The following is a 27363-nucleotide window of genomic DNA, read 5'->3' as shown; positions in this document are numbered from 1 at the left end:
TGATATGAATAGACAATTCTCAAAAGAAGATATACAAATGGCCAACAAACTTATGAAAAAAATGCTCAAAATTACTAATCTCCAGTGAAATGCAAATTAAACCACAATAAGATACTACCTTACCCTAGTCAGAATAATCATTATTAAAAAGTCAAAAAACAACAGATGTTGTTAGGAATGTGGTGAAAAGGGAACACTTATACACTACTGGTGGGAATGTAAATTAGTACAACCTGTACGGAAAACAGTATGGACTTCAGGTTCTCTCAGAGAACCAAAAGTAGATCTACCGTTCTATCCAGCAATCCCACTACTGGGTATCTACCCAAAGGAAAATGAGTAATTATATTAAAAAGACACCTGCACACAAATGTTTATGGAAGCACAATTTACGTTTGCAAAAATATGAAACCAAGCTAAATGCCCGTCAACAAATGAGTGGATAAATAAAATGTGGTATATATATTCACCATGGAGTACTACTAAGCCATAAAAAGACTGCAATAATGTCTTTTGCAGCAACTTTGTTGGAGCTGGAGGCAATTATTCTAAGTGATGTAAATAAGGAATGGAAAATCAAATACTGTATGTTCTCACCTATAATTGGGAGCTAAGCTGTGGGTACACCAAGGCATACAGAATGGTATAATGGACATTGGAGATTCAGAGGGGGTCAGGATGGGAGGGAAGTGAGGGATAAAAAAACTACATATTGGATACAATGTACACTATTTAGGTGATGGGTGCAATAAAATTTCAGACTTCACACCATACAATTAATCCATGAAAGCAAAAATCGCTTGTACTCCAAAGCTATTAATAACATATATATGATATGTTTTGTGTGTGTGTGTGTGTGTGTGTGTGTACATATAGATATATGTATAAAAAATGTCTTCAAGTTCCTGGTAAATTTACTCAGGGTCATCTCAGTTAAATGTTTGCTGATACACCTCATTCAATAAATAGTGCTGGCACCATTTATCCTGGAAAAGGTACTCTCCTGGGCTGTGTATTCCTGAGTGCACTTCAGCTCTTGCCACCATCTTGGTCAATCACTCACTACCCTGAGCTTTCGTTTCCTTGTCTATAAAATGAAGAGGTTGGATGGGGCCATCTCTAAGGTCCCCTCAAGTTCCAAAATTCTGAGTCTATAGCATATTTGAATAAATAACCTTTCTGTGTGGTGTTCACTCATGAGAGGATGATAGATGTTCATGAATATGGAGTCAGGTGGACTTGGGTTACCTTGGCAATGTAATCTCCTTTAGTTTCAGTGTCTTCATTTTAAAAAGTAGATGCAGGTTGGGCGCAGTAGCTCACATCTATAATCCCAGCACTTTGGAAGGCCGAGGTGGGCAGATCACCTGAGGCTGGGAGTTCGAGACCAGCCTGGCCAACTTGGCAAAACCCTGTCTCTACTAAAAATACAAAAATTGGCCATGCATGGTGACAGGTGCCTGTAATCCCAGCTACTCAGGAGGCTGAGCCAGGAAAATCGCTTGAACCCAGGAGGCGGAGGTTGCAGTAAGCCAAGATCACACCAGTGCACTCTCCAGCCTGGGTGACAGAGCGAGACTCAGTCTCAAAAAAAAAAAAAAAAAAAAAAGTAGATACAATGCTTTCTCATAGGATTGGTAATAAAGATTAAAAGAAGTAATGTTTGCAAACATAGCATAGTTGTTAACAAGTATTTGACCTCTATAAATGGACCTAGTTTTTGTCATTGTTGTTATTTCACATGAAGATAATGACGGATTTACCAGTTCAAGTTTCAAGCTATTAACAAATACGTCCTTTGTAATCTAAAAATTTTAAGGCACCTGGAGTCATGAGTCTCATTGGATTAGATTTAGTGGAAATCCTGTTTTCTTCTTTCTATAAATGATGGTTTAACTCTGAAACCCCAGTACATTGGGATGAACACCATAGAATAGGAGAGAGGTCTTCTTTGCTCACTTGCATTTGTTCTCTCTACTGTAACAACTCTGTCTCTGGAGCTTTTTCATTGTTTTCAGTGGTTATCGGGGAAAAGAAACATTTTAGTAAGGAAGTAATTGCTAAATCTTGATTGCTTTCATCAGCAGAGATTGTTCCTTTCATAAGGGTAATTCATAAAAAGGACTGGAACTAGGGATATATTCTAATTTGCAGCCTAGGTCACCAAAGGCCTGGCTTAGTAGCTTCTGCCTGGTCACTCACTAAGATCCCAGGAATAGGTTTCCCTTGGCCCAATTTCCTTGGCAGGAAGATGAGACTGCTGAACTACTTCTCTCTCTCTCTCTCTCTCTCTCACACACACACACACACACACAAACACACACACACACACATTGCTGATGCTCCTGTGAATGCCCAGTATGGATAGGGAACAAGTAGTTCCCTCTTCCTTTACTGGTTGTTACCCTCTTACACAAAGATCTTTCATCAGTGGTGGGAAATAACTATCACTGCTTTATTGGATGTGATCAACTATAGAAGCTTCCATCAAGGATGCAGTCTTCTGTGTAATTCTCATTCCCATCTAGCCTAAACTTATCCTTTCTTTCAGAGCCTACAGCTGACATTTATTACATTGTTCTCCTTGTTTCACAGGTTTATTGAAGTTGTGACTTTCATGGTATTCTGCATTTAAAACACTTGGAAGGGAGAAAGCAATCATACACACAAAAAAATGCAAAACTCTGAGGGAGATTGGGTCCTTCACTCACAAGACTAGGGTTAATTCATTTTCTCAATGGAGAAATGATACACAAAGCTAATTATTGGAATTAATGAAGTAACAGAAACTTTGTAAGAGTGAGCATTCCCTCTTGTGCAGGGAAACAAGATACAAGAAATTTCAGGTGTGGTGACCTAATACGGAAGTTATTAATATCTAATAAACAGTGCTGATTGTATTGACACACAGAGAAGGGGTTTTTCTTTGCATTTCAGTTTGTGTAGAAAATATGACTTTTCTTTGGAAGGTACCACTATATTTTAAACCTAGAGATTCCAAATAAAGCCTATTAGAAGAGTAAGAGTATTGTAATGTGAAAACTTTTATCATATTTATTACTTTTAATTTGCCTTCCAATATTTGAATGTCAATTCTTAAAATAGTTGTTGAAAATGCATAAGGTATTGATTTCATTTGTTAAGATAATCTTTATTTTTGGGCTATGGAGGGAAAGTGGAATTTTGAGGAAGTCCTCATCTTGGCGGGAACAAAAGATATATTTGAACTTAATCCATTTACTTTAACACAAAATGATAGACACTTCTAAGTGAACCCTAGACTTCCTGTTTAAAATACCACTTTGAGGACAAGAGTTGATCATGCTTGCCCACCTGCCATTCTCTCTCCCAAAACTCCATCAAAATGGTGGAAGAATAAATCCATAATAACACTAAAACAGAAGAAGTTGCCATCAATGGACTAGACATTTTGATACATTTCAGCTGTCATTGGATTGATGGAGAAATCAGAGTAGAGAAAATTATAGCATATGACATCAGAAGTTTTGTGGGCAAGAGAAAAAAAAAAGCATAGCAGTGTCTGATTAATTCCAGACTTTGAAACAGAGGGAGAAAGATAAAAGGGGAAAAAGAGAGGGGGGATGAAAAGAAATAAGCAACTCCACCCAAGACTAAAATAATAAGTAAGTACTCCACTTCTGGAGTGAGATTCTTCCTACTGTGGCAGTGGTGAGGATCCCCATACTGCCTTTCTGTCACTCATTATTTTGCCTTGAGGAAAACCTGCCCATGAAAATGCTCTATCCAATCACACAAAGCCTTTAGCAAGCCTACTTAGTCAAAAGAAGGACTCATTAAGAAGATGGATTTACCAGTGTCTTAGAAAACTCTTTCTAGCCATTCATACTAAGGAACATAGTTCTTTATTCAACATGATTTAATCACCAAGGATCTCCAGACCTTTAAGAGAAATCAGTAGCGTGAAAAATGAGCCCTGAGGTGAACAAACAAGGTAAAAGTCAGGTACGAGAAGTGAACTTTTAAAAAAACCTATTCCCTGCAAAATTCAAAAGACTGTTATATTCATAAAAGCACACCACTATTTTAAAATAATTATTGGATTGAATAAATTATTAAATTAAATTTATTAAATTCACACATTTCATTGCTGATCTGGTAAATCATGATCTAGTAATATGGATGACAGGTTGAAGAAAATCTTCCATGATCTAGAACAAAAAGTCTTAGAAATAGGATTCCTAAGTGACAGTAGATGGAATGACATAATCAAAGAAATAGAAGAAGAAAATGTCCCTGCTTTTTAATCTAATGAGAAAAAAGTATTTAAATTGTGGCTAAACGGTTGCATTTTTAAAAAAATTTGCTTTCTCGGTTTTTTGGCATTCATTTAACAAATATTTATTGGATGCTTAGTGCATACCAAACACTGTGTAAGGGTTGGTGACTTACTACAGTGAACTTGGTTTTTATTTAAATCTGTGATAAAAATATAATAGATATTTTATTTAAAAATATTATTTCTTTACTTATTGCAGAATCCCATCTTTATTTAAAAAAACAACATAATTGATACAGTGTCTGAGATTCTATAGTATTTCCTAGGGAATTTTTTTTGTAGTTGATGATGACTGGCATTCTCATGGCGTATTACAGCATTTCTCACCTGGTGGTACTTATCAGCATTTCAAATACTATGCTTCCAATGTATCATCAACCTATAGATCTTGACTTGCAAAGGTAAGGTGGAAAGTAGAAGTGAATACTTTTAGGAGGTAATTCTTAGAGAAACAGTATGGCATTGTTGTTAAAAAACATTGACTTTGTCACCAGACTGGCACTAGAATGCTAGGCTAGAATCCTAACCTCTCTATTTCTCAATTTTTTTATATGTACAAAATTAGGTAGTAATATTTTCTACTTTCTAGGGTGACTGTGGAAATCAAACAAGCTAAAATTAGGATAGTGCTGGCCACATAGTTAGTACTCAATAACTGTTAGCTATTTAATTAGACAGATGGAGAGAAATAAGTTCCAAAATGTAAAGACAATAAAGCATATGGAAGATCACACTGGAAAAAACATCAGGGAGGACAGAAAGGCCCTGAAGAACAGTACAATTTAGATATATTTCTGATGGACAAAGGTTGAAGTTGGAAATGGGGATAGTGCTTGCTAGGGACAGCACAGAGACAGTGTGAGGACACCAGAGGGCCTGGCTGCAGTATTTAAATCCTGTGTAATGATGACACAGGCCCAAGACAGGTGTTTTCCATTTGCTTTTTTTTTTTTATCTGTCCCACTTCCAGTTCAAAATGTTGACAAGTAGATTCCTTGTGACAATCACAGAAAATTACTTGAAACCAAAAAACAGAACTTCCTGAAATGTACCTGGTGAATGACAGTTAGTGCAAGTCACTTGATGTAAAATAATTATCTCCCTGGGTCTTTAGGAAGCATTCAGTTAGTCTCATACATGCTTTTCAGCCATTTGTTAGATTATGACTGTAAATTGAGAAAAAGAAAAAACTGACCTTTTCCTCTAGAAAGCTGGAATCCTTTAGAGTCTCAGTCTCAGTTCTTCTACCTCAGATCATGTTACCATAGACTCTATGTATAATAAATAATTCACTTAGAAGACCATCAAGCTTACAAAAATGCAGAGTTAGATGACTAAGGGGAATAGGAAAAATATTACTTAGTGTGTTATATCAATGAAGACTCAAGAAAATAAACACAAAAAGTAAGTCCCATTACAAGTTCCATTACAATTTTGGCATAGGTAACATTTAAGCAGACAGAGCACTGTCCTATGATGCCAACCAGATGCATGTCCTGAACCCCCAGAGAAATATGTTTTCTACTGTTGACATATGGAGATGTCAGGGTAGTGAATTACCCATGTGTGTTGTACCCACTGATTCTGTGGAGTAACTGAGTCATGACATATATGTTTAGCTATGTAGACATGCAAACCAAAAGGAAGACACAGAGGCAAGTGTATGGCGGAACACAATCTGAAAACAAGTTTAGGAAAAAGCGAACTCTGTCTAACAACCTGAAAAACAAAGAGTGAGGACCAAAGGAAGACGAAGAAACTGTAGAATGATATTAAAAAGAAAGGTAGGTAATCCCTCAAGAAAAATTCAGGTCTTTTTAGGGGCTTGAGGTGACAGGAGAAAATGGGAAGGCGGAACCTGTGCTAGTTGATGTTTCATATCTCAGATATGGAGAGGCAAACCTCCCTGAGTCTCTCTCATCAGCTCAACCTCCACCCTGAGCTGGGTGATGGATACTGTGCCAGGCCATTTGCTACCAGAAACATACTATGAACAATTCTTTCTTGTTGTTAGAGGCCCACTGCTAAAATTTGTTAATATCCCTTATGGCATGTTATTGCATTTTAGAAATACAGATGAAGTATGAAAATTCATTCAAGAGCATTTTCCCAGACTAGCTCAGGGACATTGGTAACTTTCAGGTTACAAAGCAAGGTGTAATATCCGGTTATTTAGAATATGATTGGGTCTTCATTTGGAAAAAAAATAAAGTCACATTTAAAGCTCAAATTATACAGACAAATAAATTCCAGGTGGAATAATTGTCAAAACAAAATGATTAAGTAATAAATAACAACATACAAAATATTTTTATAATCCTGGGTTGGGGAAGGCCTTCCTAAGCAATATACAAAATTCAGAACCAGATACAAAATGTTTAACATATGTGGCTGTGAACATATTGAAATTATTTTGATGGCAAAAGATACTGTAAACAAAATTGAAAGACAAGTGACAAACCAAGAGAAAATATTTGTAATATACATAAAACATAACATAGTTTTAAGGTTGTACTAACTAATAAGAAAAAGGATATATCCAAATGGAAAATAATGATCAAATATGTAAATTAAAAGTTTGCTAAAGAAGAAATACAAAAAACTAATAAAGATACAAAAATTTCCATTCCACTTCACTAATAACTAAAATTGCCAATTTAAACAACAAGATAATCAAAATATGAATGTATTGAAAGTAAGTACTTTCAATTAATGTATTGGAAAGTAAGTACTTTCAATTAATGTATTGGAAAGTAAGTACTTTCAATACATTAAGTTCCTGAAAGTTCCTGAGGATGTGGAGAAACAGGAACTTCTGGTCAATTACATGTTGATGGGAATACAAATGGATACAACCTTTATGGAGGAAAATGTGACAATATCTAGTAAATTTTTTAAGTGTTTATAAGCACTTTACCAACCAATTTAATATCTAGAAATTTCACCACCTAAAACAATATATGCAAAAATGTGTGTATGAAGATGTTCACTACAGCATTCTAATAGCAATAAGTTGGAAATAACCTAATTTTCCATCTATATGGGGGTTGAGAGACAGAGAGAGAGAGAAAAAAAGAGAGAGAGTGCATATGTGCATGAGAGCAAGCACCATATAATTGAATGTTATGCAGTCATTAAAAATAATGGATTAGATGTGGAAATGTATAAAGAAAATAAATGTAAATTGCAGTATCATATATACATGATATACATATATATATACACACACACAGACACCATGATCTCATTTCATAAAACTGTGTGTTTGTATACCATTTTATAATAATATATATAATTATGTAAAAGTGTGTGTATGTGAAATTACATAGTTTTAGAAAGATATACATAATTTTATGAAATGAGATCATGACATATATGAAATTCTACAACTTACATTTTAGAAAAAATTAATAGACTTAGCAATTTATAACAATGGTTACCTCTGAAGAGCTGGGTTGATTGATCTTTTTAAATAACAATTATTTAATACCAATAAAAGAAAAAAGTTACCTTCTTAGAATTAAAGTTTAGAGTTAGAACAAGCTTAAAGAATAATTTAATCTAGATATCTCATATGTCAGATGAGATGCCAGAATTTTAGAGGGGTATGACAGGGTGTCCAAGATTATGCACCAAGGTAATGGTAGAACTAAGGATTTGAACCCAGAACTGGTTGCATTTAATCAGTGCTAAGCATTGCTCTAGATGCTGGGATGGCCTAGTCATAGGCCAGGCCTATGACCTAGATACCAGGTTGTACCTAGATGCTGGGATGGCCTGGTCTAGATGCTGGGATGGCTGGTCTAGATGCTGGGATGGCCTGGTCTGGATGCTGGGATGGCCTGGTCAGAGTTATGGGGTCTCAGTACTTTTTTCATTTCATGAAGATGCAACAGTCACTTTTATAAAGATGATAATTAATGAGAAAAATATTTTTTATCAAGTACCTACCATATACTGAGGCATTGGGCCAGGCATTTTTCAAGCATTATCTACTGTATTTAAAGTTTGCCTTGTGAAATAGGTTGCTTATCTTGTAGCAAAGGAATACTTATTCCTTTATCTTTGAGACAGTTTGGAAACCTCTCTCCGAAACCGTGATATCACTGTTCTCACTGTGGATTTTGGATCCTTCCAGACTCAACCTACAGTAACTATTTCTCCATCTGCCCACCAGTCCCCTTTCTCAGCTCTCCAAATTTCAATCACGCCCTTATTTGTGTCAGATCTACCGTCATCTCTAGTTTGTGAACTCCTCTGAGAACAGATAGACTTGTTCTTCTCTGTATCACCGTAGTGCTGAGCTCAATGCCTTGTGCACATGGGTCTCAACAATGTCCTCAGAGCTCATTTCTTAAAAGCAGAATCAAAAGTTTTGAATAACACCTTTCAAGGGCATGTCCTTTTGTACTCAGAGTAAAGGTAGATTTCCATTTATTTTAAATGAACATATAAGCAGAAAACAATGAAGTAGAAATTACTACAGTATCTAATTTGCAAATAGAATTTTACTAAAGACAATTTTACTCTTTTGTTGGTGCTAGAAAATGAGAATTGGGGAATGAGAAACAAGAAACAAGATAGCTAAGAAATCAAGGGAGTATTGAGTGGGATCAGGACTAGCTACATGATTGGAGGGCTCAGTACAATGAGAAAATACAGGGCCCCTTGTACAATGGTTATTAAGAATTTCAAAATGGTGACAGCAGAGCATTAAACAAAGCACAGGACCCCTCTGGGCATGAAGCTCTGTGGGACTACAGAGGTCACACACCTGTGAAGCCAGCCCAGATTAGGATTCCAAACTAGATACCATCAATCTCTATGATAAACCAGGTGCTTACTCTTTCACATATCCATGTTTCTTTCATTTTCTCTGTCACCTCAAAATCCCATATCTTTCATCATTTTTTGTGCCCCAGTCTGGTTTACAACTCAGATTTTAGAAGTCTGCTTTATTCCTAATTCAAATGATTTAAATAGTAAAGGAAGTACATTTAAGTGTGTGTGTGTGCGTGTGGATGTGTGTTTTTCTTCACTCTGTTGATTGCCATCTGTGCAACCAGCTCAGAGTAGAATGCTTTTTTGGAGTGGTGGGGAGCTTACACAACTCAATGTTAGAGAGAAAAAAATCCTACTTCTATCCAAAATTTTCTTAAATCTGATATGACACCTTTTGGAGAAAGAGGTCATCAGAAAAATCTTTTCTTTAAGGGAAAACTTGACAATGTAGAGATATAGGAGGCTAGAAGACTTCCTGTTACAAAAGCCATAAAAGCATGTATTGGACAGAAAGCAAGAATGGCAGGGGTCTGATTTTTCTCTTACAGGTCTTCCTGTGACTGGACGTGGCTTATTTTTATTTCAGGCAAAGAAAAGACCCATTATTTATAAACTTAGGCTATTTGAGAACTAGAAAAATCAATAATATGAAGAATTAAGTCATACTAGCACTTTTTTTTAACTGAATCCAACAGTGTGACAGTTGTATATGTGCTGTAAATGTTTACAAGAATTTTGTTTATATAGATTGAGTAATACAGGCACATATGCCCTTCTCCCTTGATATTGGGAATAACATGCATGGAAGTGCTGATTTTTAAAAAGCATCTTAAAATGTATAAATTTAAGAAGCCATGATAATGATTCTCAACAAACAGAAATCAGAATTATTGACTAGAGATGTAGCATCGGCAAACTGAAAGGGTTGTTGGGTGAGAACTGGTGAGCACAGGCAAAATCAATAAAATAGTTTTCTTTCTTTAAAATAATGTACACGGCATTCCAGATTTTAACATATGTGACAACTAAGTCACTAAATAAAGCAACAGACCATATATAAAAATCCATTTGATTGGGAGGCCTAAGCGGGCAGATCTCGAGGTCAAGAGATTGAGACCATCCTGGCCAACATGGTGAAACTCCGTTTCTACTAAAAATACAAAAATTAGCTGGGCATGGTGGCACATGGCTGTATTTCCAGCTACTTGGGAGGCTGAGGCAGAAGAATCGGTTGAACTCGGGAGGCGGAGGTTACAGTGAGCTGAAATGGTGCCACTGCACTCCAGCCTGGTGACAGAGCGAGATTCCATCTAAAAAAAAAAAAAAAAAAAAAAAAAAAAAATTCCATCTGACTGTGTTTTTTATTCTATTCTGTAAGTTAGAAATGACGCCCTATCTACTCCTGGTCCTGAGAACATGTGCCCAAGGTGGTCAGGGCACAGCCTGGTTTGATACATTTTAGGGAGGCATGAGACCTCAATCAAATACAATTAAGAAATACATTGGTTTGGTGAAGAAAGGTGGGACAACTCAAAATCCAGTGGGGGTACGGTGCTGGGGAGAGCTTCCAGGCTATAGGTAAATGTAAACATTTTCTGGTTGACAATTGACTGAGTTTATCTAAAGACCTGGGATCAAAGAAAGGAAATGTTCAAGTTAAGATAAAAGATTGTAGAGACCAAGGTTTGTTTGTTTGTTTGTTTTTTGGTACATGTGCACAATGTGCACGTTTGTTACATATGTATACATGTGCCATGTTGGTGTGCTGTACCCATTAGCTCGTCATTTACATTAGGTATACCTCCTAATGCTATGCCTCCCACCTCCCCCAACCCCACAACAGGCCCTGGTGTGTGATGTTCCCCTTCCTGTGTCCAAGTGTTCTCATTGTTCAATTACCACCTATGAGTGAGAACATGTGGTGTTTGGTTTTTTGTCCTTGCGATAGTTTGCTGAGAATGATGGTTTCCAGCTTCATCCATGTCCCTACAAAGGACATGAACTCATCATTTTTTATGGCTGCATAGTATTCCATGGTGTATATGTGCCACATTTTCTTAATCCAGTATATCACTGATGGACATTTGGGTTGGTTCCAAGTCTTTGCTATTGTGAATAGTGCCACAATAAACATACGTGTGCATGTGTCTTTACAGCAGCATGATTTACAATCATTTGGGTATAAACCCAGTAATGGGATGGCTGGGTCAAATGGTATTTCTGGTTCTAGATCCTTGAGGAATTGCCACACTGTCTTCCACAATGGTTGAACTAGTTTACAGTCCCACCAAAAGTGCAAAAGCGTTCCTATTTCTCCACATCCTCTCCAGCACCTATTGTTTCCTGACTTTTCTATGATCGCCATTCTAACAGGTGTGAGATGGTATCTCATTGTGGTTTTGATTTGCATTTCTCTGATGGCCAGTGATCATGAGCATTTTTTCATGTGTCTATTGGCTGCATAAATGTCTTCTTTTGAGAAGCGTCTGTTCATATCCTTCGCCCACTTGTTGATGGGGTTGTTTTTTTTCTTATAAATTTGTTTGAGTTCATTGTAGATTCTGGATATTAGCCCTTTGTCAGATTAGTAGGTTGCAGAAATCTTCTCCCATTCTGTAGGTTTCCTGTTCAGTCTGATGGTAGTTTCCTTTGTTGTGCAGTAGCGCTTTAGTTTAATTAGATCCCATTTGTCAATTTTGGCTTTTGTTGCCATTGCTTTTGTTGTTTTAGACATGAAGTCCTTGCCCATGCCTATGTCCTGAATGGTATTGCCTAGGTTTTCTTCTAGGGTTTTTATGGTTTTAGGTCTGATATCCAGGCAAACAGGGTCTGGAGTGGACCTCCAGCAAACTCCAACAGACCTGCAGCTGAGGGTCCTGACTGTTAGAAGGAAAACTAACAAAGAGAAAGGACATCCATACCAAAACCCCATCTGTATGTCACCATCATCAAAGACCAAAGGTAGATGAAACTACAAAGATGGGGAAAAACAGAGCAGAAAAACTGAAAATTCTAAAAATCAGAGCACCTTTCCTCCTCCAAAGAAATGCAGCTCCTCACCAGCAACAGAACAAAGCTGAATGGAGAATGACTTTGACGAGTTGAGAGAAGAAGAATTCAGACGATCAAACTTCTCCGAGTTAAAGGAGGAAGTTTGAACCCATTGCAAGGAAGTTAAAAACCTTGAAAAAAGATTAGATGAATGGCTAAAGGTAGAATAACCAACGTAGAGAAGTCCTTAAATGACCTGATGGAGCTGAAAACCACGGCATGAGAACTACGTGACAAATGCACAAGGTTCAGTAGCTGATTAGATCAACTGGAAGAAAGGGTATCAGTGATTGAAGATCAAATGAATGAAATGAAGGGAGAAGGGAAGTTTAGAGAAAAAGGAATACAAAGAAATGAACAAAGCCTCCAGGAGATATGGGACTATGTGAAACGACCAAATCTACATCTGATTGGTGTACCTGAAAGTGAGGGGGAGAATGGAACCAAGTTGGAAAACACTCTGCAGGATATTATCCAGGAGAACTTCCCCAACCTAGCAAGCCAGGCCAACATTCAGATTCAGGAAAAACAGAGAATGCCACAAAGATACCCCTCAAGAAGGGCAACTCCAAGACATATAATTGTCAGATTCACCAAAGTTGAAATGAAGGAAAAAAATGTTAAGGGCAGCAAGAAAGAAAGGTTGGGCTACCCACAAAGGGAAGCTCATCAGACTAACAGCCGATCTCTCGGCAGAAACTCTACAAGCCAGAAGAGACTGGGGGCCAATATTCAACATTCTTAAAGAAAAGAATTTTCAACCCAAAATTTCATATCCAGCCAAACTAAGCTTCATAAGTGAAGGAGAAATAAAATCCTTTACAGACAAGCAAATGCTGAGACATTTTGTCACCACCAGGCCTGCCCTAAAAGAGCTCCCGAAGGAAGCACTAAACATGGAAAGGAACAACCAGTACCAGCCACTGCAAAAACATGCTAAATTGAAAAGACTGTCAATGCTAGGAAGAAACTGCATCAACTAACGAGCAAAATAACTAGCTAACATCATAATGACAGGATCAAATTCACACACAACAATATTAACCTTAAATGTAAATGGGCTAAATGCTCCAATTGAAAGACACAGACTGGCAAATTGGATAAAGAGTCAAGACCCATCAGTCTGCTGTATTCAGGAAACCCATCTCGCCTGCAGAGACACACATAGGCTCAAAATAAAGGGATGGGGGGAAGATCTACCAAGCAAATGGAGACCAAGCTTCTTTTGAAGTCTTACAGTTGTTGTCCTTAGGGACAAAAGATGACAAATGCTTCCTATTCAGACCTTTAAAAGGTCCTAGACTTTGTGTTAATCTCTTTAGGATTGGGAGGGCCTGGAAGAAAAAGATCTAGATACATAATAGAAATTTTTTATAGATGGAAATTTTCCCCTACAAAGGATAGCTTTGCAGGGCCATTTCAAGATATGGCAAAAAAACATGTTTTGGGGTAAAATATTTGGATTTTCTTCCTTGTCTTGCAATGTTATGCCACAGTCAGGTTGGAAAGTAAGTCATGATACATAGCATTAAATAAAACCCATCTAATGACAATTTATGATTTGTAGGACATGACTCCCCAGACCCTTTAGATAGAAATTTGGGCGAGATAAAAAAATCAGAGTTTATTCCTCACTGATGAGAAGATGGGTTTTAGGCATTGTTATAGCCAAGGGTTCAAATAATGTCTTTAAAATTATGTTTCTTTCTTTATCATTTCTCTGCTTTCCTCAATGTTGTTTTCAATCTCATGTATACTTTCTTTATGGAGATAAAAAGATAAAACCTAGAAGCTTTAGGATCCATTATCCTCATTCGTCCTAATATCAAAACAAAAAACAAAAAACAAAACACAGAGAAAACCTCACTCTTAAAGGGTATACATAAACCTATTCTGCAAGAACTCTGATTGAGTTTTCTTGAGTAATATAACAGGTGTATGTCTAGGGGAAAAAGTCTCTAACTGGCTCAAGTGGCCTAGATGCACAACTTTGTAGGAGGGAGTCAGGGTCTTTGTCTGACAGACTCATAAGAATGGCAATGAATGGGGAAGGGGCAGTCCCTTCAAGGAAGTGAGCAGAGGCAGACACAAATGTTTATCAACAGCACAACATTCCCAATATGAAGAGAGAAAACCAAATAAATATTAAAAGTGACATCTAAGAAGGTAGGTAAAGTGTGGTAAGGGAATAGAAAAGTTTTAAGAGAGAATACTGACTCCTTTAATACTTTTATTGTTTTTTTCTTGAGACGGAGTTTTGCTCTGTCGCCCAGGCTGGAGTGCAGTAGTGTGATCTCGGCTCACTGCAACCTCCGCCTCCTAGGTTCAAGTGATTCTCCTGCCTCAGCCTCCCTAGTAGCTGGGACTACAGGCATGTGCCAGCATGCCTGGCTAATGTTTTTGTATTTTTAGTAGAGATGGGGTTTCACCATGTTGGTCAGGCTGGTCTCAAACTCCTGACCTCATGATCTGCCTGCCTCGGCCTCCAAAGTGCTGGGATTACAGGCATGAGCCACCATGCCTGGCCCCTTTCTTATTTTTAAGAAGCTTTTCCTTTCATAATGTGTCATAAAAATTTATACAAAAAGATAAATATTTTATAGATAAATGGGCATATTATTCATAATATACAATTCACAAAGGATAAATGACAAATATTAACAAAGTGGAAAGATGCAAACTTATTAGAAACAAATTGAAAATTAAAACAAGATAATGACTACCATCTGACAGAGCAGGAGCATTGCCATCCTGGACAAGCCACTCATTCTAAAGTTCACCTTAATAAAAACCACCTAAATCCAAAGGGCATCAGCCTAACGGCTAAGGTCAGAATAACCATAAACCACAAATAACTCCTCCAACCAGAAACATTCCAAACTCCTCCCTGACCAGAGACATGCTAGCCTCGAGATAACCCCTCTCTGGGCCAGAAATATGTCTGCCCCAAGATAACCTCCTCTCCTTCCAGAGAGTTTCCCACCCCACCATAAACTTCTCCATACATATAAACATTCCAAGCTTGTGATAAGCCCCCTCATCCTAAAACCAATATATACTCTTAGTGTGTAAGAGAAAGTGTTCCTGACCGAAATCGGCCAGAAGCACCTCTCAGGTTTTATCTAAAGAAAACCTGTCTTTCACTGTCAGCTGTATCTTGTGTTTCTTTCCTCTTTCTTTAACTCTTACACCATTTCCATCCAAGATGGGGTATCAGGGATCGAATGTACCCTCCTGTCTCAATAGACTAGAAAACAGAACAAAATATGTAATCCTTTGGAGAAAGGAAACAAACGAAGTGAGCTTTATGATGCCCCAGCTTAGCACCTGGAAAGTTTTCAGGCTGCTGCACAGGAAGCAGGGACCCAAACACTTTCCAGATGTCTTGACAAGGTAAGGAGACAAAATCTAATATAAATGTCAAAAAAAACCAAAAAAACAAATTGGAGATAGGGACTCTCTCTGTTGCCCAGGTTAGAGTACAAAGGCGCAATCACAGCTCCCCATAACTTCAAAGTCCTGGGCTCAAGCGATTCTCCTGCCTCAGCCTCCAGGGTTGCTAGGACTACAGGTACATGCCACCATACCTAGCTGATTGGTTAAAATGTTTATAGAGATGGGGTCTCACTATGTTGCCTAGGTTTATCTCAAACACCCAGCCTCAACTGGTCCTCCTCCCTCTTGGATTATACTCTATTTTTTTTGGCAACAAGATCTTGCTTTGTCACCTAGATTGGAGTGCAGTGACGTGATTACAGCTCACCACAGCCTTGCCTTCCAAAGCTCAAGCAATTCCCCCCACCTCAGCCCCCCAAGTGGCTGGGACTATAGTTGTGTGCCACCACACCCCGCTAATTTTTGTATTTTTTGTAGAGATAGGGTTTCACTATTTTCCTAGGCTGATCTCAAACTCCTGGGCTCAAGCAATTCACCCACCTTGGCCTACCAAAGTGTTGGGATTATAGGTGCAAGCCACCACTCCTGGCCCAGGATGAATAATTTTTAAAAAGAAATTCATCATAGTACTAGAAGGAGATTCTTCATTCTGACTTAAAAAAACATCCTACAGTTAACATCCCATTCAATGGTGAGAGACTGAAAGTTTCCCCATGAGATTAGGCACAAAGCAAGATGTAGACTCTTTAATTCCTATTCAACTGGTACTGGAAGTCTTGGCTAGTGCAATAAGGAAGAAAACAAAAAAAGAAGAAGAAAGAAAAGGAATGAAGATTATATAGGAAGAAATAAAATTTATCCCATTGAGAGATAACATGATGGTTTATATAGAAAATTCCAAAGAATCTACCAAAAAAAAATCTTCTAAAAGTAATAAGTGAGCTTATCAGAGCTGCATGATACAAAGACAATATACACAAAAAGTTGTATTTCTCTATATAAGCAATAAACAAATGGAAATCAAAATTTTGAAAACCTCAAATACAATTTGCAACCATTCCTCCAAAAATGAAATACTTAGGTATAGATCTAACAAAACAAGTACAGGACTAGAATTTGTAAGCTACAAAGTGTAGAACTCTGATGACAGAATTAACGAACTAAATAAGCGAAGAGATATATCATGTTCATGACTGGAAGACTCAATCTATTAAAAACATCAGTTTTTTCCAAGGTGATATCTAGATTTAACATAATAACAATCAAAATACCAACTAGAATTTTTGGACTTTTCTAGAATAATTTGGATTATTCTAAAATGTGTGCAGGAGGGCTAAGGAACTAGAATAGCTAAAACAATTTTGAAACAGAAGATCAAAGTTAGATAAATCATTCTACTGAATTTTAAGATTTGGCCAGGCGCAGTGGCTCACGCCTATAATCCCAGCACCTTGCGAGGCTGAGGTGGGTGGATCACGAGGTCAGGAGATCGAGACCATCCTGACTAATATGATGAAACCCCATCTCTACTAAAAGTACAAAAAATTAGCCGGGCGTGGTGGCGGGCGCCTGTAGCCCCAGCTACTTGGGAGGCTGAGGCAGGAGAATGGTGTGAACCCAGGAGGCAGAGCTTGCAGTGAGCCGAGATCATGCCATTGTACTCCAGCCTGGGCAACAGTGCAAGACTCCATCTCAAAAACAAACAAACAAACAAAAAAAGATTTATTATCAAGCTACAATAGTCAAGGTAGTATGGAATTTGTGTCAATGTAGACACACATAGACCAATAGGATATAATAGAAAGTCCAGATATAGACCCAAGCAAATATGGATATTTGATCTTTTAAAAAGTTTTGAAAGCAACTTAGTGGAAAAAGATAATATTTTCAACAAATGATATCAGAACAATTGGTCCTTCATATCAAAACAAAACAAAACAAAAGAAACAAAACAATTTAAACCTAACACTTTATACAAAAGTTCACGCAAAAATGAGTCAGAGATTTAAATGTAAAGAGTAAAACTGTAAAGTTTTTAGAAGAATTCTTATTCATTGCTATTGGAAGTGCAAAATAGTACAAGCACCTTGAAAGATGGTTTAGCAATTTCTTACAGAGTTAAAAATACACTGTATACACTTAACATAAGACCCAGTAATCCCACTTGTGGGTATTTACCCAAGTGAATTGAAAACTAGCATATACAAAACAAACAGAGCAAACAACAAGCAAAAACGATATGCGTGGGCCAGGGGTGGTGTCACACACCTGTAGTCCCAGCTACTCTGGAGGCTAAGACAGGCGGGTAGCTTGAGGCCAGGAGTTCAATGCTGTAGTGCGCCATGATTGTGCCTGTGAATAGCTGCTGCATTTTAGCCTGGACAAGACTTCATCTCTAAAAATAAAATTTATAAAATATTTACATGAATGTTTAGAAACTTTATTCATAATCACCCAAACGGGAAACAACCAAGATATCCTCCAATAGGTAAATGAATAAAAAAACTGTGGTACTTTCATACTTGGACTACAACTCAACAGTGAAAATGAAAGAGCTATTGATTCAAACAACAACATAGATAAATTTTAAGTGCGTTTTGCTAATTGAGAAAAGCCAGACCAAAAGGCTACACATTGTATCATCTCATTTATAAGATGTTCTGAAAAAGCTAAAACTGCTGTATAAGAATGAAACACAGCAGTGGTTAGCAGGTTTGGGAGAAGGAAGGGTAATGAACTACAAATAAGTTGAGCTGGGGAATTTTTAGGGTTATGAAACTTCTCTGAATAGTATTGGGGTGATGGACATAAAACTATGCATTTGTTAAAACCCATAGTACTGTACATCACAAAATGTGAACTTCAATATATGTATTAAAAATATAACCATAATGTCTGGGAATCCAGAATAGAATATAGACAATGAAAGAAAAACCTGACTGTCTAACAAATACGCAATATAACCTCATCAAAGATGTGGGAAAAAAGGATTTGCCCTAAGTAACATTGGAAAACAAGGTTCTAACTACATACTGTAGAGCTAAAGACCAAATAACCAAATGATACTCTTGTTGGTAAACTTGTTTTTCACAGGGTATTTGTGAGTATTTCACAGGTGTTGTTAGAATTTATTTATAGGGTTCAGTAAATAAGTAGATAAATTGCAGAAAATAAGATGCAGTTTTCTCACTGTCAAGGAAAGTTGTTACTAATCAGCATGGGGGGCACCTAGAAAGTACCCTGTGGTGCTGAATTAGAGTTTGAGACATTGGTAGGAACTTCTGTTTATTTTAATATATATGCAGATAGATATCTACAGGAATAATTATAGATGTGTGTATATAGATAATTATAGGTGTGTGTATCAAGATGTGTGTGTACACAAAGTATACATGCATGTATTTATTTTCCTGTCTGTTAAGAGGGTCTAAAAGTAGTGACACTCAGTGGCAATGATCACACTCAGCATCCAGGTCTTGGTTTCTAAATAACACCCTCTGATACAAATCATGCTCATTTGAGAAGTGTCTGATTCTGGGACTGAGTAAATAAAAAAATTACAATATGAGCTGGAGCATTGTGTCATGCCAGAAAGTAAGAAAGTGCAAAAAAAAAAAAAAAAAAAAAAAAGAAAGAAAGAAAAATGAGAGCATGTGGATAGGACATGGAAGTCAACTGAAAGACAGTTCTTTGATCAAGATTAGAACAATTTAAGCAATAACATTAAAAAATGTAGTATTAGATGTTTCTCAACTTATATTTTAGATTCAGGAGGTACATGTGCAGGTTTGTTACCTGGGTATATTGCATGACACCAAGGCTAGGGGTATGAATGATCTTGTCACCCAGGTACTGAGCATAGTACCCAATAGTTTTTCAACCTTTGTACCCCTCCCTCCCTCCCTCCCCTCTCTAGTAATCGCAGTGTCTATTATTGCCACCTTTATGTCCATGAGTACTCAATGTTTTGCTTATAAGTGAGAAAATGTGGTATTTGGTTTACTGTTGCTGTGTTAATTCACTTAGAATAATGACCTCCAGTTGCATTCAGGTTGCTGCAAAGGACATGATTTTGTTCTTTTTTAGGGCTCATAGTTTCCCATGGTACATATGTGCCACACTTTCTTCATCCAATCCATCATTGGCGGGCACCTAAGTTACTTCCATATTTTTGTTATTGTGAATACTGCTGTGATGAACATGAAAATGAAGGTGTCTTTTTGGTAGAACTATTTATATTCCTTTGGGTAGATACCCAGTCATGGGATTGCTGGGTAAAATAGTAGTTCTGTTATACCTTCTTTGAGAAATCTCCAAACTGCTTTCCACAGTGGCCAAACTAATTTACATCCCCGCCAACAGTGTATAAGCATTCCCCTTTCTCTGCAGTCTCTCCCACATCTGTTGTTTTTCCTGTTTTCTTTTTTTTTTCCTTCTAACTTATATTTTAGGTTTGTAGGGGGAGTTGACGTGCAGGTTTGTTACATGGATAAGTTGCATGTCATTGGGGTTTGGTGTACCAATGATTTCATCACCCAGACGGTAACTATAGTTCCCAATAGGAAGTTTTTTGATACTCGTCCACCTTCCACTGTCTACCCTCAAGTAGGTCCCAGTGTCTGTTGTTCCCTTCTTTGTGACCATATGTACTCATTGTTAAACTCCCGCTTATAAGTGAGAACATGTAATATTTGGTTTTTCTGTTCCTGCGTTAATTCACCTAGAATAATGGCCCCCAACTGTATCCATGTGGCTGCGAAGGACATAATTTCATTCCTTTTTATGGCTGTATAGTATTCCATGGTGTATATATACCACATTTTAAATTATCCGGTGCACCATTGAGGAGAATCTAGGTTGATTCAATGTCTTTCTTATTGTAAAAAGTTCTGCAATGACCATAAGCATGCACATTTCTTTATAGTAGAATGATTTACGTTCCTTTAGGTACCCAGAGATAGGATTGCTGGATAAATGGTAGTTCTTTTTTAAGTTCTTTGAGAAATTGCTGAACTGCTTTCCACAGTGGCTGAACTAACTTACATACCCACAAGCAGTGTATAAACATTCCCTTTTTTCTGCAACATCACCAACATCTGTTATTTTTTGACTTTTTAATAACAGTCATTCCAACTAGTGTGAGGCAGTATCTCATTGTAGTTTTGATTTGCATTTCTCTGATGATTAGTGATGTTGAGAACTTCTTCATATGCTTATTGACAAAGATGCCAAAAGCAATTGCAACAAAAACAAAAATTGTCAAGTGGGACCTAATTAAGCTAAAGAGCTCCTGCATAACAAAAGAAACTATCAATGGAATAAACATACAGCCCACAGAATGGGAGAAAAATTGGAAACTATGTATCTGACAAAGGTCTAATGTCCAGAATCTGTAAGGAACTAAATCATCAAGCAAAAACAAAAACCACATTAAAAAATGGGCAAAGGACATGGACAGACATATCTCAAAAGAAGACATACATGCAGTATCAGATTTTTAACCAAAATAATAAAGTAAATATCTGTGAATTTCCTTCCAGATATAAGCAAATGATTGAATAAATAAATAAATGGGAGAATGGGACAGATCTTTTTTTATAAAAATAAAAGACTTTTAAATAATATTTGTAAATAACCTCTCCCTTCCATAGGTGGAGCTTATTTTCCCTCCCCTTGAGAGTGAGCTGGTCTTAGTGACCTACTTCCAAACAATATAATAGGAAAAGGGAAAGTCAGTAACTTTGCAATGAAGAAAACAGACAGATATCAACTTCACAAAGTGATCAAAGTTAACATCACCAGTGAAAAGTCATGTATTCCCTGATAGGCTATGATGAGAAGGGCATCTCATTTTTATGGTGCTCTTCCCAGAAAGCTACAATCTCAGTCTAATAATGAGAAAACATCAGACAAACCCACACTGAAGAACACTCTACAAAATATCTGACCTTACCAGTACTCTTCAAAAGTAATAAGTCTACAAAAAACTCCCCCCAAAGCCCCCCAAAAACAAAGAACAACAAAAAAGGAAAAGCTGAGAAACGGTCACATATCAAAGGAGACTAGAAAGATCTGACAACTATGATATGTGAATGGTACTCTTAGTACTCAGATAAAGTTTGACAAAATCTTCATAAATAGGAAGAACTCCCTATTAATTATCTTCTAGAACCTTAGGGATGAAATAACATTAAGCTTCCCATGATTTCTATGGGAATCATCAGCTATGATATATAAGGAACAGGACAATAAATAAAGGTCTATAGAGGTATTCGAGGTCTTAATAAAACAAATATCTTAGTGAGACAAAAGATAACAGAGGAAGCAAAACATAGGTACAACTTTTCCCTGTAGAAGCAAAGGAAGTTATAATACAAATATTTTATCAATAATAGGAAGTAACCTTGGTATAGCTAATAGATATAATTGATCTGGAATAATTGGAGAATGGGAGTTCTGTCAATTTAGTATTTTATTAACTGAGTTATTCATGTTTACCAATTATGGACAGCCAGTTTTTTAAAGGGCTAGGAAATGTCAATGCTCTTCAGCTAAAGACCACTGAGACCCCTGCAGATATCTTACAAGGAAGAATGCTCACTATGAGAAAACTGTAAGTTTTCTTACTAAGAATGTGTAAGAAAGAAGCTATTACAGAATTTGGGCTTTGGCTGTGTAACTTGGGGAAGGGTATAGGGAAGTAGGGGCTTTCTCTAGATTGGGGCTACAAGAAGGCAAAGCAATTTTATGATTGAATGTCTGAATGAATCTTATCTATAGGGAGGGTAGATTAAAATGGGGATAATGCTGCAATCGGTATTCAGAAGTAGCAGTTACTCAGCTAAGAAAGAGGGATGTTTGATATTTCATGAGCTGCATGATGATTTTGTTTTGACTTATTTTATCAAGGTGTCCAAGCAACCTTATTGAGATACTGTGTGTTTATGTCCAACAGGAAAACAGCCTGGCCTGACTGTGAATGTCAGACCAGTTTCCAGCAATGAGGGGCTCCTTTTTGCTTTCTCAGAAACAATAAAAATACCTCTTTTTGACATGTAATCTTTGTTTGCACGTGTCTGTTATGGAACTTAAAACTGCTGTCACTTACGTTACTTTTCTGTGTGTTGCCTAAACAATGATCACTTTAGTGGACACCATTAACCACTTGCTCTTCTTGAGACACTCTCCTCTTGGCTTTATTGACATGGTGCTTCTCTGAGTGTCCTCTGCATCTCTGGTCCTGATTCTTAGCCTTCTTTCTCCTTGATTCTTCTCCCACTCTGAATGTGTGGATTCCCTGGGGCTTACTCCTAAGCCCTTCCATTTTCTGTTTCCACTCTCTCCATTACTGATTCCACCCATTCATATAGCTTTATGTGCTTCTCTATAGGGAAGTTCCAAATTTATATGTTTACCTTGGATTTCTCCTTTGACTTCTAGACTCATTTATCCAACTGTCTACTTGATATCTTCACTTGAAATTTCACAAGAATCGCAAAAGTAAAGTCTCTGATATAGTTTAGATATTTGTCCCTGCCCAAATCTCATATTGAAATGTAATCCTCAGTGTGGAAAGTGGGGTCTAGTAGGAGGCAACTGGATCATGGTTGTGGATTTCTCATGAATGGCATTCTCTTGGTGCTGGCCTCATAATAGTGGGTGAATTCTAGCAAAATCTGGTTGTTTAAAAGTGTGTGGCACCTCTCCTCCTCTCCCCCTCCCCCTGCTTTCTCTGCTTTTGACATGTGATGTGCCTGCTCCCTCTTCATTTTCCATCATGACTGTACATTTCCTGAGGCCTCCCCAGAAGCTGAGCAGATGCCAGCACCATGCTTCCTATAAAGCCTGTAGAACTATTAGCCAATTAAATTTCTTTTCTTTTCTTTCTTTCTTTCTTTCGTTCTTCTTTCCTTTTTTTTTTTTTTTTTTTTTTACAGGGTCTTATTTTGTCACCCAGGCTGGAATGCAGTGGTGCCATCACAGCTCACTGCAGCCTAGACCTACCTTGCTCAGGTGATTCTCCCATCTCAGCCTCCTGAGTAGCTGAGACTACAGGCTTGAGTCACCATGCCTGGCATTTTTTTTTTTTTTCATTTTTTGTAGAGGTGTGGTTTGGCCATTTGCCCAGGCTGGTCCTCAAGCTCTTGGGCTCAAGCAATCTACCAGCCTTGACCTCCTAAAGTTCTGGGACTACAAGCATGAGCCACTGAGCCCAGACAAATCTCTTTTCTTTATAAATTACCCAGTCTCAGGTATTTCTTTGTAGCAATGCAAGAATGACCTAACAGAGCGTGTAAAGAGGATTTTATTGATTTTGTGCCTGAAAGTCATTCCTCCTCTGGTCTTTGGTGTCTCAATAAATAGCCCCACAATCTATCCAGATTCTCAAAGTTGCAACCTGGGAGTCAAATGTAATTTGCATGTGCCCTCATATTTGATCTATCAGCAAATCTTGCTGCTCCTACCCCAAAATTTATCTCACATCTCTCTACTTCTTGTCTCCTCCATGGTCCAGTTCTAGTCCAAGCCACAGTTATCTCTTCCCTTCATGAGAACAGCTTTGTTATTGAACTCTTGGCTCCCACCTTGAGTCTTTTTCCTCTATTCTCATGAAAGTCAAACTCTTCTTTTGAAAGCACAAATATGATTAAATAACTTTTCTATCACCTTAACATTCTTCAATAACTTCCCATTGCACTTTAAAATAAAATCTAAACTCTTCCCCATGTGCCCCACTTGACCTACACTCATCCTGCCTATCAGGCTTTTCTCATCTGAGACACCCTCTCTCCCTCGCTCATTATGCTCCAGTCGCAGGATTTTTCAAAAAAATTATTATCCAATTTTTCAAGCTCATTCCTACCTCAGGGCCTTGAGGTTGCCCTGCCTGTAAAATCACCCCTATCCCCACACAGACACACCTTTCTTTATCCATACCTTCTTTCACAAGAAAGGCTTCTGCTCCACTTCCAGTGTGTGCTTCAGGGTTCCCTCCAGAGACAGCCTGTCCCTGACCTATCTATCTAATTAACTCCCCTAATTACAGTCTGTCATTGGCTTTTTAAATTTCTTCCTTACCATTTAATAGAATTCATAATTTTCTACTTTTTAGACAATGTAATATCTATATTTCCTGCAAGACTGAAAGTTCCAATAAGGCAAGAATGATATGTTTTGTTTCCTACTCTGCAGTTCTGCATTTAGCACATAAGCAGCACTCTGCAAATATCTGTTGAACATATGGACATATTAATGCATTGTCAGTCACTATTCCCTTGGAGTAAACTAGGTTTGTTCTCACTGGCTTCAGAAACACTACATGAGTGAAGCAGAGCAGCTAAAAATGTGGAAATCATCAAAGAATGTAAAAATGGACTCTGTGTCTGCAGGAGGTAGAGGATGAACAGAGGTGATGGGATTCAGCCATGGGAAAGGAGAAAGACTACTGCACTTTGACTCAGAAGACTGAAGATCTGGACCAGATGCAGGAAGTTGAATAATTCACTTAGGCTCTGTGTTAGACTGAATAAGGCCCTCCAAAGATGCCCACATCCTAATCCCTGGAACCTATCAATATGTTACCTTACATTACAAATGAGGCTTTGCAGAAATGATTGAATTAAGGATCCTGAGATAATCCTGGATTACCCAAATGGACCCAGTGTAATCACCAGGGCCCTTGTTAGGCAGGAGAGTCATACTTAAGATGAAGATGTGAGGACAGAGCAGAGCAATGTGGGGCCACAAGCTAAGGAATGCATGTAGCACCTAGAAGCTGGAAAAGGAAAGGAAATGAATTTTCTCCTTGAGCCTCCAGGAGACACTCAGCCCTGCCAACCCATTTTAGATTTCTGACCTCTACGACTGTAAGACAATAAATTTGTATTGCTTTTAAACCACTAAATTTGTGATAATTTATTACAGCAGCAATAAGAAACTAACATAAGCTCTGAGACTCATCTCTAAAATCTGTCTTATTTACCTATTTGTTTGTTTGCCTTTGTTGCTACTATTGTCTCTGCAAACTAAAATTAAAGTTATGTAATGGAAGAGGCTATATCTCTGTTGTCCACTGTTTTATTTCCAGGATCAAGAACAAAGCCTGACACAGAGTAGGCTTTAAATAAATATTTGTTGAGTCAGTGAGTAGATGAACACAGATTTCTATCCAGTGGGGTTATTGTGCAGACCAAACATGCAAATATAAATTATAGACTATTTCAACAACTGAGCAGAAGTCATTCCTCCTATTCTCCCTGTGATTTCCTCTTCTTTTTAAACACATTCATTCCCTCTGTTGCCTTCCCATGGGGTCTCCTTTACTCCTCTCCCAAATTCTTCCTCCATCATTTGATGTCCTTTTACCTAATTCTTCCCTTAGGCTCTCTACCCTTAATTATATTATGTAATATCTAACTGTCTTGCTTGGGGATCCAGATGTGACTGGATTACATAAATACAGAGATAGCCACTTCTGATTTACATGTATGGCATACATGCATCTCTATGACTTTGATTAAATTTCATGTTTCATTTTAATGGATTTTAATAAATCACTTTAACGAATGTTGTATTCATTTACCTTAATTTGATTAGACCATTGCATATGAGAGAAATCTGTTCTGAAATTGCTCATGTTAATCACAAAATTGCATCCTAATGTAGTGACTAAAAGCACGTTTTCTTTTCAAAAGACAATCATGTCACATGCAATTTTAATCAAATTAGGCAGAGCAATTCCTCTGTAGCAAGATAGTGCTGAAAAGCAAGTTTGTGACCCAGCTTTCTTTCTTTTGCAGCCTGCTGGATGACTCACACTGTCATATGCTCTGGTTTACCAGGCACTGTCTATGAGTCTTTCTGGGTTATAGATTCCAATCAATATCATGCAAAAAAAAATTATGTGTGTGTAAAAGAGGGGGAGAGAGAGAGGGTAAGCGAGGAAACATACTGAGAATCTGACAGCAATACAGAGGGCTCTAACTTTTAAACCTGTGGTTTGTGATTTCAAATATTCAACATGTGTTAAGTGAAGTCATGCAATCTTCCCGAGGAAAATTGTTGACTGAGAGAGGTGGATGGTGTACCTCTGCAATGCTTGTCATCATGGTTTTCTTGAAATGCAGATGTAGGGGAGATATTGGTGAGGGAGGTTGGGAGGACAGAAGGTTGATTGTGGAAAAGTCTTCATTAGGCAAGGACTCCAGAAGCCTCCTCCATGTCAAAATATCTCCTACTCACATTCAAACAGACATTCACTTGGGTGAACAGGCTCCTAATCCAATTTTTTGCTATCTAAATTTGTGAATATTTTCCTTTCTTGAAGATAGCAGCCTCACTGATGTGTTTGTACAAACAGGCTTACTTAGCCTTCTCACATATATGTATGTATATGTGTGCATATATATACAGTATACATGAACAGTATATTATATATGTGCATAGATATACACATATATAACTATATGAATACACACACATACACACATATACCAAAGAGCTCCTATTCTCTATTGAACAGAGAAAAATTACAAAAGTCAGGAGGGGTGTTCTTAGATAAATGCTTATTGAGTGATTAATTCTAATATTCATTTGTAACTTTATTAACTTCAATTATATAATAAAAGCATCATTTATGTAAATCAATACACACGGAATTATTTCAAAGTTTTCTGTATTTATCATTGACATTGCATGCATGCGTTTCCTTGTTCAGCAAACCTTCATTGAGCCTCTATTGTATGCCAAGCTCTATGCTGATTTCTGAAATTGTGGATATGAAAAAGAAATATTCTTGCCCTTATAGACTTCATAGA

The sequence above is a fragment of the Pan troglodytes genome, chromosome 5 (assembly GCF_028858775.2).
Source record: "Pan troglodytes isolate AG18354 chromosome 5, NHGRI_mPanTro3-v2.0_pri, whole genome shotgun sequence".
NCBI lineage: Eukaryota > Metazoa > Chordata > Mammalia > Primates > Hominidae > Pan > Pan troglodytes.
The sequence above is the reverse complement of the archived record's forward strand: the minus strand, read 5'-3'. Positions refer to the sequence as shown.